The 18769-nt window shown below is 47.3% G+C and overlaps 1 long non-coding RNA gene across 2 annotated transcripts in view; it reads left to right on the forward strand.

Moving 5' to 3' along the window:
- Positions 1-18769, forward strand: part of LOC142907705 (uncharacterized) — a 76218-nt gene that overhangs the window by 25928 nt on the left and 31521 nt on the right. For both annotated transcript variants that reach the window (XR_012931212.1, XR_012931213.1), the window contains exons 3-4: positions 14205-14394; positions 18211-18351. This is a non-coding gene — a long non-coding RNA (uncharacterized LOC142907705). The remainder of the gene's footprint in view (positions 1-14204; positions 14395-18210; positions 18352-18769) is intronic.

Consider the following 18769-nt stretch of genomic DNA (forward strand, 5'->3'; position numbering starts at 1 on the left):
CTCCCTTAATTACTTTGGCTTGTTTACGCCACCCGTGACTTCATCACCTGCCCGACCTTACATGACCCACACTGTTTGTATGTACTGTATATGGCCAATTTACCCATGTGTATTTTCTACTCCACTACATCACCCCCCCCTCTCCCCCATGATGAAAGAACCTAGCCGTCCCCGGCTATGCTATACTCGAATTGGAGTAGTGGAGTGAAGAGGACGGAACGATGATAACATATATAGAGAGCGCACTTGCAACACATAACCATTTTGTACAACCACCCGACACGCACCACACAACGACACTCACACAACACCTTTATACAAAATCCCCAAACCCCCCAAAGTTACGTAGTGTACTTCTCCTTAAACGGGTTCCCACTGCCGGCCCATCTCCCCTGCACGGGACACCCTGCGGTAAGGGAGGGCCTCGCTCGTCTCGCCAACGAGGGGCGCTCCTGGGCTCCACCCTGCGCCCATCCCTGTCCCAGCGACACTCTGCTGGTGGGACTGTCCGTCGTTCCCGGTCGGGACGGACATTGGTCCGGATCTGTGGCCGTTCAGTCGGCGTCCGGTCAGCAACTCTGCTCAAAAGAGGCGATCCTGCAGGCACACGGAGGGCAGATCTCTGGGACACGCACACTTGTGACCTCCCCACAGGTTCGTCGGACACATCCAATACAGGCCGCTCTCGGATGGGGGATGACGCATTGTATGGTAACACAAATTTCTTCAGGCGTGACGGGTGAACAAACCATGTCCGACGACCGAATTTTATTCGCACACTCTGATCCCGTAAAACCTCCACAATATCAATGGGCCCCTGCCAGGGGCGGTGAAACTTTGGGGACGTTCCCACCGGGACCATGGGGCAGTGCAACCAGGCTTTATCTCCAACACTCCATGGCTCTCGTGGCCGCTGCCTGCCGTACAATCTTTCGCTAGCGGCTTGTCGTCGTGCCGTATTTTTCAATGCAGCCTCCCGGGCTTCCCTCAGACGGTCTAAAGCCACCTGCATTGGAGCAGGCACCGTCGTAGATTTCTCTCGCTTCCGAATTCCCAATTTAACAATAGCCAGCGCTTCTGGTTCCCGTCCATACATTAGAAAAAATGGCGAGTACCCCGTTGAGGCATGCGGGGCCAATCTATACGCGGCCAGCGTCGCTGCAATATGCAGGTCCCAATCATCTTGAGCGGTGTTTACTTGGTGACAAAGCATGGACGTCAGCGTCCTATGCAGCCGCTCGGCCATCCCGTCAGTCTGCGGGTGGTACGGGGACGTCCGGATCTTTTTGGTTCCCAGCGAGTCACACACGTCTTTAATCAATTTCGATGAAAAATGTCTGCCTTGGTCAGTAAGCAATTGTTCCGGGGCCCCCTTATCTAGGACGTACCCTTTCAAGAAAGCCTCAGCGATCGACATCGCTGACTGGTCTACTAGCGGCCATGCCATCGGCCAACGAGTTAAGTATTCCACCTCGACGAGCAAATATTTGTGCCCACGGGGGGTGATGGGGAACGGACCCAAAATATCTAGTGCCACAATTTCGTTCACTCTCGAAACTTTAATCGATTGCAATGGGACACGATATGGCCGCGCCGGCGCTTTCCTCCGTGCACATTCCTGGCACGCTTTTACATGCTGTTTAACATCATTAAACATTCCTGGCCAATAAAATTCATTCCCCACTGTCAACGCGGTCTTCTTCTCCCCCAAATGCATCAATTTCTCATGTATCTCGTTAATGAGTTTCCCCCGCAACACCCTCGGGACAACAAGCAACCCCTCCGTCAACATCAAAAATGGGCGATCCTCTGATCCCCTTGAACGAGAGGCACGCAGCCTCATCCTGGTCAGCGAGGAATCCTCTACCTGCAGTTGCTTCCACTGTTTCAATGACAATCACAACAATCTAATTTCTGCTCCAGGGATTATCCCTGGCACTCCCGAACCCGCTGCAGCGACCATTTGCGGAACCTCCTGCAGCGGCGGGCCGCAACGCAGCGAGCCCGCTGCTCACCGACACGTCTCAGCCGGTCGCAGCAACCTTGACAAAGCATCCGCGTTTACATTGCGCGTTCCTTTCCTATGTTGGATCATGAAGGAGTACTCCTGGAGGGTCTCAAGCCAGCGAGCCATCTGCCCCGACGGCTGATCCATGCGCAGCGAGTACTGTAGTGCCGTGTGATCAGTGCGGATCAAAAACTCCCTGCCGTACAGATACGGTCGGTACTGCCGAACAAAATGGACAATCGCTAACAATTCTCTACGTGTCACACAGTATTTTTTGAGGCTTGATTCCTCCTCTTCATTATCAGAATCAGAAAGGGTTTTATTCGCCATGTAAGTTCACACCGACACGGAATTTACTTTGGCAGGATGGTGCATACATTCAACATATAGGAATCTAATATCTTAAATAAGTTTTAAACAAGTCTTACTATAATAAGGGTTAAAAGTCTAACACCAAGGGGCTGAAGTATATAAAATTAAATAAATATCGAATATAAAATAGCTTTAAGATATAATTTAAAAAAATATACCAATAGGGTAACATAGTTAATATCGGCAAGGTGTCGTTATGTAGATCAAATGTTAAAAACAGTGTTAGCCCTTGGCCTTGTTTAACAGGCCAGCAGCAGATGGGAAGAAACTGTTTTTATGGCGTGAGGTTTTGGTCCTGATGGACCGAAGCCTTCTGCCAGAGGGGAGTAGCTGAAACAGAGAGTGTCCAGGGTGGGAGAAATCGGCCATAATCTTCCTCGCTCGCCTCATAGACCTTGTCGTGTGCAGGTCCTCGAGGGTTGGTAGATTGCAGGCAATTACCTTCTCAGCAGTGTGGATGATACGCTGCAGTCTGCTCTTGTCCTTGGCAGTGGCAGCAGCGTACCAGACGGTTATGGAGGAGGTGAGGATGGATTCAATGATCGCTGTATAGAATTGCACCATCATTGTCTTTGGCAGGTTGAATTTCTTCAGCTGCCGTAGAAAGTACATCCTCTGTTGAGCTTTCTTGGTGAGGGAGCTGATGTTCAATTCCCACTTGAGGTCCCGGGAGAGAATAGTGCCCAGAAAGCGGAAGGACTCTACAATTTTGACTGGGGAGTCTAACAGGGTGATGGGGGTGAGTGGTGCTGTATTCTTCCTGAAGTCCACAACCATCTCAACTGTCTTTAGAGCATTTAGCTCTAAGTTGTTCTGGCTACACCAGGTCACCAGATTGTCAGCTTCCCACCTATAGTCAGACTCATCCCCACCAGAGATCAGCCCAATGAGGGTGGTGTCATCCGCAAACTTCAATAGTTTGACGGACAGATGATTGGAGGTGCAGCTGTTGGTATACAGGGAGAAGAGCAGAGGGGAAAGGACGCAGCCCTGAGGAGTTCCGGGGACCTGGAGTCAGAGACTTGTGTTCCCAGCTTAACGCACTGCTTCCTGTCAGACAGGAAGTCTGTGATCCATTTACAGGTGGTGTATGGCACGTTCAGCTGGAAGAGCTTGTCCTGAAGCAGGGCAGGGATGATGGTGTTGAAGGCAGAGCTGAAGTCCACAAACAGGATCCTGGCGTAGGATGCTGGGGCGTCCAGATGCTGTAGGGTGAAGTGGAGGGCCATGTTAACTGCGTCGTCCACAGACCTGTTGGCTCTGTAGGCAAACTGAAGGGGGTCCAGGAGAGGGTCTGTGATGGCTTTGAGGTGTGCCAGGACCAGGCGCTCAAAAGACTTCATTACCACAGATGTAAGGGCGACCGGTCTGTAATCATTTAGTCCTGTTGGCCTTAGCTTTTTGGGCACAGGGATGATGGTGGAGGACTTGAGACAGGCTGGTACATGGCATGTCTCCAGGGAGGTGTTAAAGATGTTGGTGAACACCGGAGACAGCTGGTCAGCGCAGTGCCTGAGGGTGGCTGGAGAGACAGAGTCCGGCCCGGCTGCTTTGCGTGGATTCTGCCTCTTGAAAAGTCTATTAACTTCTCCCTCCTGAAAGGAGATAGTCGTCTCTGTAGTATTGGTGGGGGATGGGGCCTCTTGGGTTGGCAGGGGTGGTTCAGGACAGTCCAATTGTCTTTCAAATCTACAGTAGAACTCGTTCAGGTCGTTGGCTCGGCGGGAGTCGTTAGTGGTGTGGGGGGCTCTGGGTTTGTAGTTGGTGATCTGCCTGAGCCCTCTCCAGACAGAAGCAGCGTCGTTTGTAGATAACTGTTGTTTTAGTCTCTCTGAGTACAGTCGTTTAGCCTCTCTCACCGCTTTGCTAAACCTGTTCTTCGACTCCTTGAATCTGTCTCTATCTCCACTCCTAAACGCTTCCTCCTTCTCCAACCTCAACCTTCTGAGCTTTGCTGAGAACCAGGGCTTATTGTTGTTAAAGTTCACCCTGGTACGTGTTGGGATACAGCAGTCCTCACAGAAGCTGATGTAGGACGTCACAGCCTCTGTGAGTTTATCCAGACTATTGGTAGCAGTCGTGAACATATCCCAGTCAGTACAGTCTAAGCACGCCCGCAAATCTTCCACAGCCTCACTGGTCCACTGTTTAGATGTCCTCACAGCAGGTTTACAGAGTTTTAGTTTCTGCCTGTATGCAGGAATCAGGTGGACCATGGCATGGTCAGAGTGTCCTAGTGCTGCTCGGGGGACGGCGTGGTAGGCTCTACTGACTGTAGTGTAGCAGTGATCCAGAGTGTTACCTTCTCTGGTTGGGCATTTAATGAATTGTATGTATTTGGGGAGTTCGTGGCTGAGATTACCTTTGTTAAAGTCGCCAAGTACGATAACCAACGAATCTGGATTTGCTCGCTCCACACTCAGAATCTGATCGCGAGCATGCGTTGGGCCTCTTTAACCTGAGGACAAGGCGGCAAATAAACTCTGACCAAAATGAGCGACGCGAACTCGCGAGGCGAGTAAAACGGTTTACAGGTTATAAAAATTGATTCAAGGAGTGGAGAACAATGTTGCAGAATCACTGTGACATCTACACACCAGCCACTGTTAATGTAAAAACAAATACCACCGCCTTTCGTCTTGCCGGAGAGCGCTATGTCACGATCCGATCTTACAAGATGGAATCCTGCTAGTTGTAGCGAAGTGTCCGGAATCAAATCACACAGCCATGTTTCCGTGAAGCACAATGCAGAAGCTGAAAGAAAGTCTTTGTTTTTTACCATCAGTAGCTGAAGTTCATCCATTTTGTTGTACAGTGAACGTACGTTGGAGAGGAAAAAGCTCGGAAGCACTGTTCGGATCCCGCGTCTGCGTAGCCGTACTAGAGCCCCCGACTGTTTACCCCCTGGGCGGCGTTTTGTTGCTTGAGCAAAGCCTAGCGCGGCATTGACTAGAATGCCTACTAATTCTGCCGCTGGAAGCAGAAAAGTAGGAATTAAATCCACAGGAGTTGTTTCCCTGATATTTAAAAGTTCGTCTCTTGTTAGAGAACTCTGAAAATCTTGGCAAAACACTGAATTGACAGACAAAACAAGACAAAACAGGGCGCACCGACCGGCTGAGGCTACCATCATCAGATGGTGATAGTCCAGGAAGTGAAATTAAACATTTTAAAGCAGTGGTGCAATTGAATGGTTACAATGATGCACAATTCAACAGGGCATTGAATGTGAAAACCCAATCAACTAACACGATGATTGAAAACGCATCAGTAATTCAAACTATTAAAATACCATACATTGTGGGGGTAACTGATGAACTAGCCAAATGTTTGGAAAAAAATATCCAAATTAGATTAGGCGTGGTAAATAAAATACAGAAATTAATATCTAGTACAAAAGATGTATTACCGAAGCTCTCAACAGAAGGTGTGTACCAGATTAATTACACTTGTTGCAAATGCTATGTTGGGCAAACAGGACAAATTATCAACACGAGACTAAAAAACACATCAGAGGAATATTAAATACTCCCAAACACAACTGTCAGGAGTAGCAGAACACGCTTCCCAACAATGACACTCAATTTATTTTTATAATGTTGAATTTCGATGCAAAACTATTTACAACTGGCCAAGGCTAATTAGAGAATATATCGAAATTGAAAGAAGTACAAATAATTTAAACCATTCTAATAGCTACTGACTTTGCTGCATGGAAGTGAATCATCAAATAAATACATTTTAAATGCATGCTTAATACAGGTCACCATACTTCAATATGGATTACCATTGGTATGGCTCATTTAGTACACACAATCGAGATGAAGTACAAGATTAATGGATTCGCATAATGGACATGCATAATGTGCGTTGACTCATTAATCCCCCCCCCCCAACTTGCGCAAGAAGAGCGCATAGACATCACATCTATGCCTCTACATATGGAATTAAACAGGTGGACTTCTACCCAAATCTGGCTGTCGCCTGATGAAGTTAGTTGTAATTACTGGTGAAACGTCATACTCAGATTGTAAATGTTGTAGCTTGACTCTCCAACACACCGGTGTGCTGTACTAGTGACGAATTGGCATATTCTGTTTACGTGACAACTTTTACTAATTGGCTGTGTCGGGTGTTGGTTGGTTTAACGAGACATTTATATATTTACGCGAAATAACCCGCAAAATCTGTATTATGGATCTTAGGTCGAAATTGGTGCAGACAGGGAGTCCCTGTCCTTTTTGTGCAAGCTGGGGGAGGCTTATGTTATCTAGGAATGTTTCTATGTCCCATGGCATGGAGCTATCCCTAAAGTACAGGGGTGGGGAACGTCCGGCCCGCGGGCCAGATAAGGCCCGTGAAATCATTTGGTCTGGCCCTGCTAAGGCAACCGCAGGCGGGACTAGAAATTTAAAAATCTAGGAGCAAACCTGGAAAAGTAGTTGCGAGCAGCAACATCATCAATACCAGCTAACATCATACACACGCCTCACCAAAGAGAAGCAGTTCCAGCCATCACGTTAGGGGTGAGTTATTTAATGTTTGACAAAACATAACAGGCTAATTTTTAAGTTGATAATTTTGTATGGCCCGCTAATGATGTTATAAATATCCAAATGGTCCTTGGAAGAAAAAAGGTTCCCCACCCCTGCTATAGTAGAATGAATTGTAAATAATAATAATTATATTTATTATAGCGTTATTCATGCGAATAGCATCCCATAACAAAGTAAAATTATTTATATTCTCTATTCATGTTAAGGTAATTTATCAGGATGTTTTGATGTTGGTCCTTAATGACTCTTATTAATAAGAGTATCTTCCTTGTGTTGTGTTGTAAACTCACACGGAGACAAAATTATCTGTAAGGGCTATTGCCAGTTGATTAACTACCACACTCACTTACAGGATCACAGGATCACAACACTTGGTCCTTCCCGTGGACCGTTTCGGTACCTGCTTAACTTCTGGGCCTATCCTTACCTAAACTCCCCACTAATCCCACTCTGACCCTGGACGAGTGTATCGGTGCCGAGCAGCGTGTCGTCCATTCCAGCGTGTCGTTCGTTCTGGCGTGTCCTACGTTCCCTCGGCTCCCCACAATGACCCCGCCCCACACCCCGGGGTCCCCCCTAAGACCTTGCCCCACTGGATACATGACGTCCAGTTATGACGTCATCCCACCCTTTCCTGCCAATTCCTCTCTTTCTCCCCTACTCCTATACATCACTCCCCCCTCCCCCCCCCCCATAAAAAAACACAGACATCCCGGCTGATAACACAACTTTTAGGCACGGCAGACAATCTGTAACGTCAGCACCCATGCAATTGGTAATTATGACCAAGAAGAGGAGGTCGGGGGTGCCAACATGGAGGTGATGTCTGAAACGGGGAACAACAAGACAGGCAGGACAGCGGGGCGGGAAGGCCCCCACCCCGGGTCAGCTGGTGGAACCATGACCGCGATTGCTGGCTGCCGGCCTGATGGCCCCCGGCAGTCAGCGAAACCGAGTGGCCCTGGAGCGCATGTGCGCTGCAGGTTCACTCCCACAGGCATCATCTGGTATTGGGTCTGGCGAGGCATCCGCTGGTACAGGTCCCGTTATCGCGGGCCCCATAAGCGGGACGGCGGGACCTTCTCGGAGAGGTTCTGTGAGCATACAGATAGGTGGATTATTCCGCATAGCGTCCTGGGCCAGGCGGCCTGGCTCATCGGACGCATCATAAAGCGGCCGCTCTGTGAGTGGGAAAGGGGATGGACTAACCAAACGAGGAGGCACGTACCTCTTCAACTTAGAGGGATGGACTATCCAATGCCGGCGGCCGAATTGAATGCATACACACTGTGGCCGCCGGGCCTCCACGGCATCAACGGAGCCTTGCCAAGGGCATTGAAACTTAGGTGATGTACTGACGGGCACATGCGGGCAATGGATCCGCCTTGTCCCCTGTGACCCATGGGACCCCGGAAGCCTTACGCCTTGGTAGCCGTTCGTTAGCCACTTGGTGGCTGGCCGAATCGTTGATGGCCGCCTGTCGAGCATCATGCAGTCTGTGCCTCTCATTAACGTCGGCACAGCAGGTTTCTTTAGAGGTGGCTGCAGACCCAATTGCACCTGCATTGGGGGCTTCGGTACCCTCCTGTACATCAGATAAAAGGGTGAGAACGCCCGGAATCAGCAATTCCCAATAAAACTGAGACTCGTGGACATGGTTGCACAGCATGGACATGAGAGTGCGGTTGAGGCTCTCAAACATCCCGTCAGTTCAAGGGTGGTATGGCGAGGTTCGGACCTTCTTTTGAGCAGCCTGGAAGAAAAGTTTTAGCCTTGATCGGTCAACAGCCACTCCGGGACTCCTTTATCCAACACATAGCCTTACAAGAAGGCGTCCTTGATAGATGAAGCTGATTGGTCTGGAAAGGGCCATGCCATGGGCCAACGTGTGAGGTATTCGACCCTCACCAGAAGATACCTGTGGCCCCTTCCAGAGGTTGAAAAGAGTCCCAAAATATCGAGGGCTACGAGTTCGTTAACACGGGAAACTTGGATGGACTGTAGTGGGGGATGGTCCCGTGCAACCGTGGCCTTCCGCCGCTCACAGTCGTGACATCAATTCACAAATAGAAAAAAGTCACCTTCCATGCCTGGCCAATAGTAGTCACGCTTGAGGGTCAACAACGTTTTGTGGATCCCAAGGTGCATCAACTTTTCATGAACAGACCTAGTTAGTTTTCCCCGTAAGATGAATGGAACCACCAGACAATATTTTTCGAGTTCAAGATCCCAGCGCATGAGTAGGTTGTCGTGTAGGGTGATGGGCAGAGTGGTTGGCTGAGAAGAGGGTCGGCCGTCAGGCCTAACCCGGCGTCGCAGCTTCAGCAAAGAGGTATCCTCCATCTGCAAGCGCGACCACTTCTGTCTTTGGATTCCCAAGCCGAAGTCGACGGGCAGGACTTCGGGAGTTGCTACCAAGTGTGCCTCGACGCTACTCGGATCCCTACAGCGACTCGATCCCGTTGAGCACGCACACCCGTTCTCAGTAGGCCGCCTAGACAGGCCATCGGCATTTCCGTGCTTAGTACCCTTCCTGTGTATGACCTCGAATGAGTAGTCCTGCAGCACTTCGAGCCACCGGGATAGCTGGTCCGAAGGCTGATCGATGCGCAATGAATATTGTAGTGCCACATGGTCAGTACGAACAGTAAAGCATCTACCGTACAAGTAGGGTCTTTACAGTTGCACAAAGAACACAATGGCCAAAAGCTCTCTTAGGGTGATGCAATACCTCTGTTCCATGGGTGACAACACTCGACTGCCAAACACCACGACTCGCTCAACGCCATCCAGCACCTGTGCCAACACGGCCACTATGGCCGAGTCGCTGGCGTCAGTGTCGAGCACTAAGGGTCGCGAGAAGTCCAGATATCCCAAGGAGGGCACGTCTGCCAGGGATGTCCAGAGCGCGACAAAGGCCTCCTCCTCTTCCGTGCCCCAACGAAACTTCTGTCCTTTTGCGGTTAGCGTGTGGAGAGGCTTTGCGATCATCGCGAAGTTGTGCACAAAGCGACGGTAGTGAAAAGCGAATCCAACGAAGCTACGAACCTCCACGACAGATGCTGGAGTCGGCCACGTACAGACGCAATCCGTTTTGTCCGGATCCGTGACCACCTCTAAGGCACTAACGATATGGCCTAGATACTTATTGGAGGGCTGCAACGAATGGCATTTCTGGGGTTTGATTTTCCAGCCAGCAGCGTGCACTTTGGCAAAGACTAACTTAAGCCGCAGCAAATGTACAGCTGAAGATGATGACATCGTCTAAATAAATCAAACAAAATTCCCACTGGAGACCCACCAAAACCATCTCCATAAGGCGTTGGAACGTGGCAGGGGCCGAATGGAGGCCCATAGGAAGCCTATTAAAATGGAATAAGCCTTGAGGTGTGTGGAACGCGGTTTTGGGTTTGGACGCCTCGTCCAATGGCAATTGCCAAAAGCCCAAAAGCAAATCAAGGGTCAAAAAGAACTGCACGCCTGAGAGGGCATCAAGCGAATCATCCATCCGAGGCAGGGGATAGGCGAAATCTTGTTTAACTTACAGAAATCAATGCAGAAACGGAGACTCCCATCCCGTTTCTTGACCAAAACGATAAGGAATTTGATGATGAGTGTGTGAAGCCGGCGCCGCTCATCTGGGGACAGGAGATCGTTTTCGTGACAGAGCGCAACCACCCAGGCCACGTCGGACTTCACCTCGGGCAGCACAGCTGCCGCCACCCCCCCCCCCCTCCGCTGTGGCCTTGACCAGTGGGAGGGCTTGGGACGCGTGTGCCACAATGGTGCCCGCCAGGCCTGTTACCTGCGAGGGCCCCGCATTGAGAATTTGTAGGAATGGCTCTTGATTTTCTGCCACAACCATAAGGGCACCCACAAGGAAGGGTGTCTGTGAGAAATAGTTGGAGGGCGTTAAGAGGGTGCCCGCCTCCAGAGTCTGAAATTGAAAGTTCCCGCGCAGCCTCAAGGGTTTGAGCATCTGTGATCCCGGCGGGATAGTCAAGGAATCCCTAAAGGAAGCACAAACACTGATTAAAGGAAGCACAAACACTGATTACACTGGCCGCTTGAGGGGTCAACACCATAGGAGAATTCAGAAAGGTCAAGTTCTGGCCTGATGGTAACTTGACGCAACCCTGGTCGATGAGTATCTTCATGGGCAATTTGGCCAGGAAGTCTGTACCCAAGAGGCAATGCACTGCGAGTGTCTTAGAGACGAAGACGGGACCCTCCAGTTAAACCCGAATGGGTTGTCTCCAACCCATTCGGGTTGTCTCCAACCCATTCGGGTGCGCCTGAATACCTGGGCCACTTTGAGGGACGAGACATCCGCCTCGTCTGCCACCGACAGAGCCACCCCGAGCTCACGTGCGAGGAATAGCAGGCGATCGAGGGCCAACAAATCTCAAGCCACCGCATCCATGCTGGGGTACGTGGCCTGGGCCAGCACCAGCAAGGTGCTGTGGAATGCGAGAGGCGTTTCGACGTCCTGCTGCCACCGCGACAGGCACTTTCAGCGAACGCTAGAGGGCGGCTCGAAGATGGCTGCCATCTGAGCATATGCAATAGAAGCATCACCCTGTCTGCAGGTGTGATGGAATTAAATGCTGCAAGAGATTTGTCATCCAGGGCCATCGGGAGGGCTTTAAGTGCTTCCTCCATGGGCCACCCAACAGAGATGTAGGCCCCATCAAAGCGGTCGCGAAAGGACGTCCAAGGGCGCACGGTTGGCAAGTGTCGCAAAAATGACGAGTTGGAAGCAATGGCCGGCGATTGCGCTCCAGAATTAACGCATAGCTGCATCCCTGGAGCCGGGGCAATGGTGCCCGGTTGCTGACTCGCATGTATAGTATCGCCCGATTCCCGCATCACATGCAAAATGGCGTCAGTTTGCGGTGGCGCACCCGAGGGCAAGATGGTGCCTGAATCCTGCATCGCGTTGATCGACAAATTGGCGAGAAACTGTGCTGTTGCAGGAAGGGAAATGGCTGTGGGATGTAATCGATCCTGCTCCAGAAGCGCGATGATTACGTGCGACTGGGCATCCACCTCCATCATCACAGTGGCGAGCTGAGCAGTCGTCTGCAGCAGCTGTCCAAACTGGGAGGTGAGAAGATCCCAGCTCTCCCGCGATGGTGATGAAGCGGCCGTGGTCGCGGCCGCCACCTCCACTCTGGCCAATGGGCCAACGACCCCAGGGCGCATCTCCATGGCCCCGGGGACGTTGTGGGTGTCTCTTCGGAGCTCTCCTCATCCTCCGATCTCTCCACCAGACGGTACTTGCACTTCGCCACCGACTTGGACATGATGTTGCAGGTTCATGATCACTTCTGACTCCAGTTGTTGTGGTGTAAACTCACACAGAGACGAGACTCTCTGTAAGGGCTATTGCCAGTTTATTGACTACCACACGATCACAGGATCACACCATAACTTTAACCGTTGCAGATAGCTACAGTCTTCGTACTGCGTGGAAGCGAATCATTAAATAACACATTCTTTAAAATCATGCCTACAAAGGGCAGCGTGCTTAAATAGGGATTACCGTTAGTAGGGCTATTTTAATAAACACAATAGACAGGAAGGACAAGTTCAAAGGGCTCGCATAAGGCACACGTATAATGTGCATTGCCTCAGTAACCCCCCCCCCCCCCCCCACATTGTGCAAGAGCGCAGAGGGGTGGTAAACACATCTACGCCTCTATATGTGTAGTGGTTCAATAGCTGCATGTCTGCGCTCCGCAGCCAGAAGAGGCGGTTGGTGAGCATCATCATCGGAACGTCGAGAGCAGCCAGGGTCAGGATGACCGTTGGGGTAATCCGTTGGGGTAAACAAGGGGGGAGGTGGACCAAAATCCAAAGGACTGGTATCTGCCAATCATAGAGGGATCTTCTGGAGAATGTTCTGGAAGGGTTCGTGAGGGACATATAAGATGGGCAAACGAGCCCGAGCGGCAGTATGATGAAGACAGAAGACGAGAGAAGATGAAGCCAGACCCGCCTAAGCTAGCTAGAGTATTCCTGGGCGAGAGTAGTCCTGTGTGGACCTAGGTAGGCTAGGATAGGGTCGCAAGGGGCAAGTGCAGTCCGTACGTCAGCACGCTTGACCCCCGGGGCTGACGTGGTATCGACCCGCTGAAACAGCGAGACACGGGCACCATACAGATCAAGAGAAGGACGCCAAAGGTGTGGGTGCAGTCCGTACATCGGCATGCTTAGCACCGCGGCTGCCGTGGTGTCAACCCGCTGAGACACAGCAGCCGAGAGGGGTGAGAAAAGGAGTGTAGGGAATAGGATTGGGACGTGGCGAGTGAGGGAGCGAACGAGCGATGGACGGCGGATCCTCGGCATAACTAAAACCAAGTGTTGTATAATAGACTGTAATAAAGTGGCCTGGGGAGAAGACAATAAGTCGTCCGTCTTTATTTACAACACTACATAAGGAACAAAACAGAAAGACTTCTCCACAAATCTGGCTGTCGCCTGATGAAGCTAGTTGTGATTACTGGCGAAATGTCATACTCAGTTTGTAAATGTTGTAGCTTGGCTCTGCAACACACTGGTGTGCTGTACTAGTGACGAATTGGCATGTTCTGTTGACTTGGCAACCCTTACTCGTTGGCTGTGTTTGGTGGTGACTGGTTTTAACGACACATTTATATATTTACGCGATCTAACCCAAAAACCTCTATTATGGATGATATTGGTCGCGAAAGCCTACGTGTTAAACTAAATAATACATTGTTTAAATGCATGCCAATATAGGCCACCATACTTCTATAGGGATTAACGTTAGCACTGCTATTTTAATACACACAATGGACAGGAAGGACAAGATCAAATGGCTCGCATAATGTGCATGGATAATGTATGTTGACTCATTAATCCCCTGCCCCCCACTTTGCGCAAGAGCGCAGAAGTGTGGTCACCATATCTACGCCTCTATATAAGAAAATAAACAGGTGGACTTCTCCACAAATATGGCTGTCGCCTGATGAATCTAGTTGTAATTACTGCCGAAACGTCGTACTCAGATTGTAAATGTTGTGGCTTGGCTCTCCAACACACCGGTGTGCTGTACTAGTGTGAATAGGCATGTTTAGTTTACGTGACAACCCTTACTAGTTCGGGTGGTGGTGGGTTTTAACGAAACATTTATATATTTACGCGATCTAACCCAAAAAACTCTTATGGTTGATATTGGTCGCGAAAACCTACATGACAAACTTTGTATGCTTACAAAATTTAAACTGTACGTATTTTTTCAGGGACATGGTGAATGCTGTCAGATATATACAAGACTCCACACTCCCAGTAAAATATTTGAATATTTTACTGATTGGAAAGACAGGAAATGGAAAATCTAGTTTTTTGAATACAGTGGACTCGGCATTAAATGACCGTTATATGTTTCGAGCAATTGAAGCACAGAACTTGACTGCAAGTCAGACAAAACGAGTAAGTATGATTTTTTTGCAAGTGAAACAAATCTTTAAGGTTTTGATTTCATTTCAGGAATATCTGGTGAAATATTAACAAAGAGACATATCACAGATATCCACAAAGCACATTGCACAGTACATGTATTACATCACAAAAATGGAACGCGTGTTTTTACTTAGCAAATTGCCTTTTTTATTTAAAAAAAGTATTTGTTTTATTAGCTTATCAAACATAAGATTAAGGCGAACAGCAATGTCCAGTATACGAAATACTAAATGCATCAATAATAAAAAAAATCCTGTTGCATAAGTATATGTGAGGTACAAATATATTTATAGAGTTAAAACTACTCTTATTGAATTTTGATTTAAAGCTTTCGTGACTGCAGTGATTCATATTCTTTCGGTAAAGTCACGTTGAAGGGAAACAATAAAATAATAAAAAATATATAAAACAATAAAGTTCTCACGGCGTCTCGACTGTAACACAAACAGTCATCATCAGGTGTGAATACCAACGGCAAGAAATATTTGAAAGAAGTGTCGGTCCGTTTTTATTTATTTATTTTTAAACCCGTTGTGCGCATTTATTTATTTATTTTAAACGTTAGCGCCACGGATAGCGATTTGACAGTTTGTTTAGAAGGACGAGTCCATCTATGTTCGGAAAAGAGGAGGGGGGAGACGAAAATTTAATGTACGCTGTCTGAAAGCCACCGTAAACATGAACAATCAATTAAGAGCCGAAATGGTTTATCAAATCCTTCCAATGATTACTAAGCCAGAATCCATCTTCTCGGTTGAAATTGTCTCTGTGTTTGTATATGTGGATAGCCTCATGAACGAATCTCTCATGGTAGCCCGATGGCTTGCAAAGAACCTCTGTCTTGTAGATGTCAATGTCATGTGAGCCCACTGAACTATAACAGTGATCTGCCACGGCCGAGGTGTTGGTCCTACCGTGTTTAAGGTCTGCTTTGTGTTCACGAATGCGGTCCGAGACATGTCGTTTGGTTTCTCCAATGTAACTACTACCACAGAGGCAACTTAGTTTGTAGACACCAGGGTACTGTATGTCCGGAATCACATCTTTTACAAATGGAACCAGATCACGGATTTTATGTAATGTGTTGAAACGGACCTGGATCTTGTGTTTTTTCAAGATTTTGGAGAACTTTTTTGCGATGCCCGCAATGTAGGGTAAAGTGATGGTTTTGAAAGGCTCCTCAAGATGGTCCTTCTTCATGGTTTGAGTGATAGCTTTGAGGATTGTATAGTCGGAGTAACCATTAGCCTTAAGAGCTTGGTGTACCTGCTTGAGTTCACTGCTATGTGTTCCTGGTCGGATATGCGTTGGGCTCTATGGTGCAGAGTCTTGATGAGAGAATTCTTCTGTGATGGATGGTGGTGGGAATCCGGTTTTACATAAGCATCCGTATGGGTAGCTTTCCTGTATACAGAGTGGCTCAATGAACCATCAGGTCTCTTTTTTATTAGGACATCCAAAAAAGGTAGCTTGCCCTCTTTTTCGACTTCCATGGTAAATCTGATGGCTGGGTGTATGGAATTGATGTAGTTGAAGCATTGGTCTAGAGCAGGCCGGCCATGTGGCCAGATGACAAAAGTGTCATCCACATACCTCTTCCATAAGTTTGGGTGCAGAGTGGCAGTCCGGATGGCGTCAGTCTCAAATTTCTCCATGAAAATGTTGGCTATAACCGGAGATAGGGGGAGCCCATTGGCAGTGCCCTCAGTTTGTTTGTAGAAAGTTTCATTCCAAGTGAGGTATGTATTGGTTAAGCAGTGTCTCACCAGGGGGGGGGTACCTCAGTGTTTAGTCCTTGATGAACCAAGTCTTCAATGATTGCGATGGTGTCAGGGACAGGAACTTTGGTGAATAAGGAAACTACATCAAAACTGACAATCAGGTCGTCTGGGGACAGGGAAATACCCTTGATTGTCGATTCCAGTTTAGTAGAATTTTGTACCGCAGAGGTGGTTTTTCCAGCGAAAGGCCGCAGGATTTCAGACAGAAAACGAGCCAGTTTGTAGGTGGGGGAGTTGATAGTAGAGACGATGGGATGAAGGGGTGTATCTACTTTATGTATTTTTGGTAAGCCGTATAATCTTGGTGGCCTGGCAGCAGATGGTTTCAACGAAAACTGTTTAGTTTGATCAATTAATGCGGTTGAATCAGAAATTATTTTGTTGGTTTGTGTGACGAGGCTGTTGGTGGGATCTCTTTTTATTTTTGTATAGCTGCCATCGTCGAGTAATTATTTTATTTTGTTGTTATATTCTATTTCATCCATGATGACAGTAGCATTGCCCTTGTCGGCTGAAAGGATTACAATGTCATCCTTCTTTTTAATTTATATAATTCAAAACGCTCATCTTTGCTGAGGTTCCATCTGTAAAAGATGTGATTCCGGACATACAGTACCCTGGTGTCTACGAACTAAGTTGCCTCTGTGGTAGTAGTTACATTGGAGAAACCAAACGACATGTCTCGGACCGCATTCGTGAACACAAAGCAGACCCTAAACACGGTAGGACCAACACCTCGGCCGTGGCAGATCACTGTTATAATTCAGTGGGCTCACATGACATTGACTTCTCCAAGACAGAGGTTCCTTGCAAGCCATCGGGCTACCATGAGAGATTCGTTCATGAGGCTATCCACATATACAAACACAGAGACAATTTCAACCGTGAAGATGGATTCTGGCTTAGCAATCATTGGAAGGATTTGATAAACCATGTCGGGTCTTAATAGATTGTTCATGCTTACGGTGGCTTTCAGACAGCGTACATTAAATTTTCGTCTCCCCCCTCCTCTTTTCCGAACATAGATGGACTCGTCCTTCTAAACAAACTGTCAAATCGCTATCTGTGGCGCTAACGTTTAAAATAAATAAATAAATGCAAACAACTTTTTTGTAAAATAAATAAATACAAACCGCCACTTCCTTCAAATGTTTCTTGCCGTTGGTTTTCACACCTGATGATGACTGTTTATGTTACAGTCGAAACGTCGTGAGAATTTAATTGTTTTATATATTTTTTATTATTTTATTGTTTCCCTTCAACGTGACTTTACCGAAAGAACCAATAATATATACTCTTATTGAACTTCAAATCATAGTGTAGTCAACACAATATGAATACATAAATTATTAAATCCCACTCACATAAGCGCTGAGCCTACCTGTTGCTTTTATAAAACCAGTTCCTACTGCAGCACACCGGTGTGTTGGAGAGTAACCCCACACCATTTACAATTCGAGTATAATCTTTCGCTGGTGATTACATCCAAGTTCAGCAGGCGAATTGCCAGAATTAAATTTACTCTCCAACACACCGATGTGGTGAAGTAGCAACTAATTGGTACGTTTTTTTTACGTGACAAACATTACTTACTGGCTTTGTTAGGTGGTTGGGCTTAATGACACATCTATATTTTTGCGATATAACCGAAAACATTATTACAAATAATATTGGTCGCTAAACCTACGTATTAAATTCTAAAGTACGAGTATATTATATGTCCTTTAAAACTATTACAGATATTTTATTCCGTTTTGGCCATGCCATGTCTCCTTGATCAACATTCAGAAGCAGCACAACCATAATATTTAATCTAATCTTTATGTCAGTTTGACTTTTGAAAGCATTGATATTAACCTGATACATTTTTGATAATGACTATGAAGAAAAATGTTTAAGGATATAGGTTTTTAACCCAATTTATTCAATACTGTTTTTTTCAATGGTGGATTCAATTGCACTCAAGTTACAAAACTGACAGATTGTATGTATTGATGTTATACAGTTGAAAATGGAAGAGATTGATCGTGAAAGACAGAAGGAAACACACATACGGTTGTTTGACACTATGGGGTGGAAACAAGGAGGATATGACAAAAGTATATTTAGGGACATCCTTGCGGGAAGACTTCCACATGATCACGATGTAAGTATTCCTCCTTCGGTGAGAACATGCATGCATTATGGACCGTTACTTTTATGTTCGTGAGATGTCAATACCTATCACACTGAAGCACATTATCCCTTAGAAAAGCACTCCACCGCGGCATATTAACAGTATCATCTCAACACAGAACCTGCTCATTCTTCAAGAAGGTAAATCTCACCATTTGGCTCTTCAATGAAATGTTTGTGGTTAGTATACACTTATTTAAGAGCTGTAACAATATATTATTGTTAATATATTACCCACTTATGTTTTCCACTATTATACGGAAGGTTTTTGAGTTACATTGTCGAATGCTTTGTTGTTGTTTGCTGGCCAAGTCGCCCTTACAATAGTGCTTATTAGCACAATGGGCTTTACTCGGGAAATACACTTTTTCTTTTAAATAGCATGTGGT

Source organism: Petromyzon marinus, chromosome 82 (assembly GCF_048934315.1).
Source record: "Petromyzon marinus isolate PM22_M1 ecotype Great Lakes invasive population chromosome 82, UKy_Petmar_22M1.pri1.0, whole genome shotgun sequence".
NCBI classification, from domain to species: domain Eukaryota; kingdom Metazoa; phylum Chordata; class Hyperoartia; order Petromyzontiformes; family Petromyzontidae; genus Petromyzon; species Petromyzon marinus.